Source organism: Triplophysa rosa, linkage group LG20 (assembly GCF_024868665.1).
Source record: "Triplophysa rosa linkage group LG20, Trosa_1v2, whole genome shotgun sequence".
Taxonomy (NCBI): domain Eukaryota; kingdom Metazoa; phylum Chordata; class Actinopteri; order Cypriniformes; family Nemacheilidae; genus Triplophysa; species Triplophysa rosa.
In genome coordinates, this window is record NC_079909.1 from 20,511,018 (window position 1) to 20,518,342 (window position 7,325).

Genomic DNA, 7,325 nt, shown 5'->3' on the forward strand with positions numbered 1-7,325 from the left:
CAGCTGTACATGAGACATATTGAATATAAGCAAAACAATTAAAGTTGTACCTGTAAAAACAAGAAAAAGGTGAAAACAGAAGACAGACATACCCACACACAAAACACTCCACACACACAATATGCACACGTACTAACACACATACACTGTAAAAAATGATTCTGTGTCATAGTAGATTTCATGAAATTAATTGAGTAAACTTGACTTGATACAATTGTGTTCTTGTTTTTTTAACCAAAATTTAAGTTAAAATTATAGAAATATCTTGGAAATCTAAATGCACAAATAATTGAGTGAATTCAACTTAATTTTATCATGTTCAACCCACTTAAAATTGGATAAAGGATCTTTATTTAATTATTTTGTGGTGGAACTACATGAATTATTTAAATTAATTTCCCTAACTGAGCTGTGAATTTAGAGTTCCCAGCATGCTCTGCATGCGACAGCATTAGAAGAGTCATTTTTGTGAAAAAGTGCTATTTTATGTGCTTTAGAATAAAATGAAAGACTTGATAGTGTTTATTGTTCAGTTGTCTTTAAGATTTAGAAGATATTCTGTTTGTATTTCTGAGTTTCGTGGTTACCATCTTTCAGAAGAGTGGCGCTTGTGCTCAGGTTGTGGGAGAGCTCGAGCTGTTTGTTTTTTCACACAGTGAACAGTAATGCTGCTAATGTCACTACTGAGTCAACCCTCAGCTTACTTGTACATCATATATGTTATAAACAATAATAAACGTTAAACTGAAGTTAAAAAAGATCAAGAAGTTATCTCCAATGCTCAAAATAGTATTTCTTCTTGATTTTTTAAAGTTTATCATGTGACGTGCTTAAATATTTTAGGTAATTTTACTTGATTTATTCGTGCAATATTGCGTTACAAATATGCTTTAAAGTACTTAAAAATATTTTGTGTAATACTGTTAACTTAATTTTTTAAAGTAAATAGCTGTCATTTTTTACAGTGTAGACATAGACACACACACACACACACACACACGGACACGCACGCACACACACGCTCAGTGAGAGCACACATTTAAGATAAAGGAGAAGCACGGGTCAAATATAACAGACTATAAATTCCTATATGCAATATTAATTAAGTAAAACTTTAAAATTCTAAATCCAAAAGAACGTGAGATTTCTGTAAAATACGAATCTAAGGTAGATCAGTCATCCGGGCCGGCTCCCAACCTTTGCTTCGTTCCATCCGGACCGCGAGACAGCCTAATAAACCATTTCATACTTTTAAACCGTCTACACAACGGAGAATCACATCACACGCGCTCTCAGGAACATTTATGTAATTGATCTTTTGCCGCTATATCCTCTCATATCTTCATCTAGCGCCAAACGCGCTTCGTTTGAACCCTTTCCGCTCCGCGCGCGCTGCTTCTCTCCCGCCAAAGACGCGCCGCATGAAGAGCAGCAGACACGTGCTTATTTAACGACACTAGTGCGGACACGCAGAGCAGGTAAATGGACACACAACAGTAAACAAAATGCAGCAATTTTAAAGTATGTGTATCTGTTTACTGTCTGCTATATGTCTCCAACCTTTCGTCCAGATTTGTGATATTTTATGAACCATAACGCTTTTATCTACATTTAGCATTAGCATCATTGATCAGCATGTAAACATTAGCGACCCCGTGAAAACCCAGGCTAAAGTCTCATAATCGAATTGATTATTAGATAACAACCATCAAAGATTAATTTCAAGCATTAATTTCACTAAGATTTTGGCATTATTCGGTCAATATTGAAGATATTGTTATATTTTCACAGAATATTCTGTAGGATGATTTTATGAAGGGTTTTCACAAGCAGGGTCACATTTTGTAATGGACAACGTTTTAATTGGGAAATTATTTAAAGAGAGAAGTAGTTCTGGTCTGAATGGCATGGAAAGGCTAATTTACTAAGTTACTTTTGTTTTCTGTTTATGACGAGCAATTTAATTGTTACATTACATTTGCTGTTTGCATGTTGTCAGTAGTTTTTTATTTACAAATATTAATTACCAGAGGGCACTCCCCTAAAGCCACAGAGCCTACAATACATACATACTTTGAATATCAAAGTATAAAATAAATGGCCTGATAAAAGATCATATCTTTTATACAGTATATACAGTATATCCAACTGGGCTAGATTGATTAAATATTTATTTATTTTCTAAAAACATATTGTCCGGACCATTAAACCGTTAAACTAGACAAATCAGATGTGTAGATATCATGACTTTTATGTGTGATTTACATTCAGCAGTGGGTCACCATGATACAGGGCTTACAGATGATGTTCTGACCGCACGTGTCCGTCTGGAGGCCCAGGGACAAGGATCTCACACTGAAGGTGTGAGATTCAGATGAAACACAAGAGAAACGATTAAGCCACAGTTGCAATCCCTGTAAAATTAATTTATTATTGTGGAAAATCTCAAATTCATCTCTCACTGTCAGGTGAAGATGAAGATTGTGGAGTTTTCCGGAGGGAGGTGTTTGTCTGGAGTGAAGGAGAGATTTAAATGCACGCCCAGGAACACATCAGTGTGGGGATGATCAGGAACATCGTCCCGGAACAAAGATGGACTTAACACTTAGACATTACATTGGTAACACTTTACATTAAGGTTCCCTTTATAAAGCATTTATAAACGTGTTCATTAATGATTAATAAGTCATTTACAAATGCATTATAAAGCAGTTATAACTGCGTAAATAAAAAGGGATTCTGACGAATTACCTGCCAAATGGTGAGCCATTTTAACTCACATGTTATAAATGCTTAATAAATGTGAATACACTATTTGACAGGTATTTCTTTAGAATCCTCCTTTTTATTTATGCAGTTATAACTGCTTTATAATGCATTTGTAAACAACTTGTTAATCATTGATGAACACATTTATAAATGCTTTATGAAGGGAACCTTGATCTAAAGTGTTACCATTACATTTCATGAAGACTAAAATGTGAAGGTATATAACTTCATATGTGTTCCATTGAGGGTTACACATAGTTTAAATGTTATTGTAATGCACCTCTGCAATAGTGTACAACTTACGGAAGAATACAGAAGTACATAAATGGCTTCTGTAAAAGTCCTACAACATTCTGCAGGTCAAACTACTCATAACTCTTATGCATATTTTCATATATCAAACAGCTTTATCTACCGCCACAAAAGGTGAAACTTTTGAATGATTTTAACCTTAGGACACGTAAGTGGACCAGAGGTTTAAAATAAGACAAGACAAGCATTAAAACAACGAAAAATCAACGTTTGGTTGTTCTTATATTATTTGAATAATGAACAAACATCTTTCTGGATATAAGCTGTAGAATGTTTATTGGGTAGAAGTTGTGAGTGGGGGTCTTGAAGTCAGAAAGGTTGAGAACCACTGCCACCTGGTGGTCGATAGTTAATGAAGAAATATCACTTTTACACATTCACATTTATGCATGGCAGACGCTTTTATCCAAAACGACTTGCGTCGCATTATTCTGTACATTTGTTTCTGCACATGTGCTATCTCTGGGATCAAACTCATGACCCTGGTGTTGCTATAGCGCCATGATCTAATCCCTGAGATACAGGAAAGCGCAATGTAGTGCAATGATAAGTTTGTTATAGACTGTGTAAACATTTCTGTAAGTTGACCCAGTTTTAGGTGTATGAATGCAGTCAGTAGAGATGTTTGTCAGTGCAGACACTTGTGCTCTCACTGTCTCTGTCTGCGGTGAAATCAGGTGAAGGAGACATTAAGGGCACAACATGTGACTGTTGGGAGTAAATTAAAAGCCCTCTGGTGTCTGAATGAAATCTTCTGCATTCATGGCGTCAGATGCACTCTATGGTCACATATCCCACAATGCCTTCTGCTCCCATCTAACAACTGACGGCAAGGATTGCATGTTCCTGTGAATGATCCATCAATGAACATTTATCCAAAGAAAAACTTGTTACAAATAAAATCAAATCTCTTATGAAATGTTTTTCCTTTTGTACTGAAACCATTGAACACTCATTTATGAACTCAAATATTTCTCTCATCAAGTTCTTCACTACACCTAATTTACATTTATGTATTTGCATTCGAGTAACCTGAGTTCTGCTATTCACATTGTTCACATGCTATTTTTTCTAGTATGAATGAGACAAAACTGACACAAGATAAAGCAAAAGAGCTATGAAAGATCGACCTCTGATCAAAAGAGTTTCTGCTGGGAATGTTGAGAGGAAACAGAAGTGATGAGGCAGAACAGACCGAGAGAGAGAGAGATTAGTGATGGGTATAAAGACACGCTGGGTTTTTGGGCGGCTCTGGGTGGAAGCTGCACAGTTGGGTTTGATGGGAGATCTTCCGCCCAGCTCATTGTTACGGCTCACAGCCTCAGAGAATCTCTGATGGGAGGGAGTTTAACCCCGTGAGTCCACTCAAGAGCTGTATTGTTCTCTACTCTGCTTTACCCCGAACCAACAGTACCCCCAAATCCCCAGAGTTTACCCTCAGACATGCACACGGAGCGTACACACCACCGTTCAAAAGCAGAGTCCTTGACTAAACCATTTTGATTGAAGTTGAAGGCTTAAATGTAGACAAAAATATCAATGTGCAAGCATATGAGGTCCTTCGATTGCAAAACGTATCTTTTATGTTGAATAAATATCTTAAAATAAATAATTGGGACTGAATAATAAGGAAAAGCAGCCAATAAGAATCCAGAATAGATGTGAACTTCTTCTTTGCAGACAACGGCTGACAACACAGGATGATAAAAAACAAAGTTTTGATTAGGTTTGGAATTTCCAAAGTTACATCTGTGTTATTCTAGAGTTTCCATTCTAGAGTTCACTATTATTCTGGAGTAAAAAATAAAGAAAGAATGAGCAAATAACTTTAAACTTCAACTATTTCATAAATAATGTTTACTTACAAGAGCAGTCTCTTATTGTGAGATATTGTATATGATTTAGTTGTCTCTGTCCATGTGTAATGTTGGTAAATTCCTACAGGGGGAGAAACAACAACATGAATTCAGCAAATAGCACAACCTTTCAATCATCAAACCACACAAAGTGTATCTGGAATAGTGCATACTACAATATATACAGTGCACTGAATACTGTCTTTTTATTCTTGAAAAGTATGTCAAACATTTCTAAAACATTTCATATACTGTATACAGTGCACATTCTGTCAAATGTACTATTGCAGATTATCCAGATATTCCATGCATGTGTGAGTATATACAGCACATGGCAAAAACTTCATAAATAGTAATAGTATGCAAGTATGCCATTTAAACATTGTCATTGATCTCAATATCTCAACAGTTTCTCCTAAACAGATCGAATACTGCAGTTAAACAATCTACTTTAATGATCTACAAAACACTCAGCTATTCTTTGAAAAAGAACAAACTTACACAGCTGATACTCAAACATAACCGAGAACTCCATCAAATCTCTTGAGCTTCTAGAGAGAAACATCTGAGCAATCAACTTTCTTCTCTGGCTCTTCACTTTCTCACCTTTCTTCTTTCAAGCGTTTGTCAGCTCATTCAGGAGGACCGAAAGAGCCTCTAAAGATCCTCCTGTCCATTTTACTGGTGCTGTGCAACAAATAGGGGTGATTGTCACGGGGTGTAAAACTCGCCTGGTTTTTTAACAGGCACTTCAAACAGTTCCAACTCAGAAGTCAGTCAAGAGATTTCAGGAAGATTCACAGGATGAGCTGCTGACACACAATGAGCGAACAACTTCAACTGATTCATAATAATAAACAAAGATTTCACTTTTAATATTTCTAAATTATGAAGTGAGTTTAGTTTAAAAATGAAATAATCTAAATCTATTATTTTCCATAATGCAATACTAACACACTGCTTACTGTATCAAGTACAATATAAATTTGTGATGTATAAAGTTCAAAAGATGAACATTTGCAACAATGTTTTCCTATTATTGTGTTGCATGTTTACATCAAATTTTTGTTTTATTTCTTCTTAACCATTTAGAATCAAATAACAAGTCAAGAAGTTCTTAACATTGTGGATGAAATGACCCCAGGTCATTTGTGACATTACACAGTGAATAAAAAACCGAGTTCGAGTTGCGTTCTTTCAGCAGGTGGCGCTAGAGACGCAGATCTGAATAAAAGGAGTCGAATGCTGAAAGGGCTTTGAACTTGAATGAGTCTAAAATAAAACAAACTAAACATTTAGCATCAAAATCTTGTATCTAATAATCATTTGTATCTTTATAATTGTGTTGAATGCACAACAACAAATCACCATTTTGCACTAAAGACAAAGTATAAAACATATAATCATATTTAAAAAATATTTCGTTTTAAACATATTCCAGGGCTGTGAGAAGAATTTCTATTTAAAATGAATTGTTTAATTTATGTAGACATAATTTTCTGTTTTGTCAGAGAAAACACACAGTTCTCTCAATGGGGGTATTCACCATGAACGTCAAAAAGTTTTACCTTAACCTTACCCATAAAGAAAGATTTCCTTTTTCATTCTCCTCAGAAGGAGGGTTTTGTCAGACATGTGTTTCTCTGGGGACATTTCTTCAGTGATTGTGTCTGTAAAGTGAAGTTAAACACACGCACGCACGCACACACACACACCCTCTGTTCTGTTCAAGACCCCTACGACTAAACAAATTGAGGAGTGACCTCTTGCTCTCGAGTATTTACCCATGACAGGTGTATGAATCACAGCAGCGTCCCACCCAACTCATTACAGCCCCGGCACACCACCTCAAAAAACACCCCACACAGCTGTCCACACCTAAACCAGAAATTAAAATGCTGGAAAACCACACAATAAAAATGCATAGCATTTCAATTTGGCAACATATTTAACAAGACTATCAATAAAAAAGAATCAGAAGGAGCTTTATTAACAAGTATGTTTACACACACAAGGAATTTGACATAGCGAAGGAGCTTAGAAAAACAGATTTACTAACATTCCCAAAAGAAAACGTTTGAAAAACTTCCCAATGTGAATCTGCAAACGGTTTGTGTTTCTCTCAGTGTGACGGTGTGTGTAAGTTATTTTGTGAAGTGTTTTCTGACATGAAGGGCCATGACCTCTGACCCCCCTCTCATATCTGCCCTCCTCCTCCCTCTGCACTTGAGCGCCACGGTCCCCCTCCCGTCCGGACCAGTGTGTGATTTATTCTCCATCCCACCCCCATCGTGTGTTTGGAGAGAGAGACAGAGACACAGAGAGAGAGAGAGAGAGAGACAGAGAGAGAGAGAGAGAGAGAGACAGAGAGAGAGAGAGAGAGAGAGA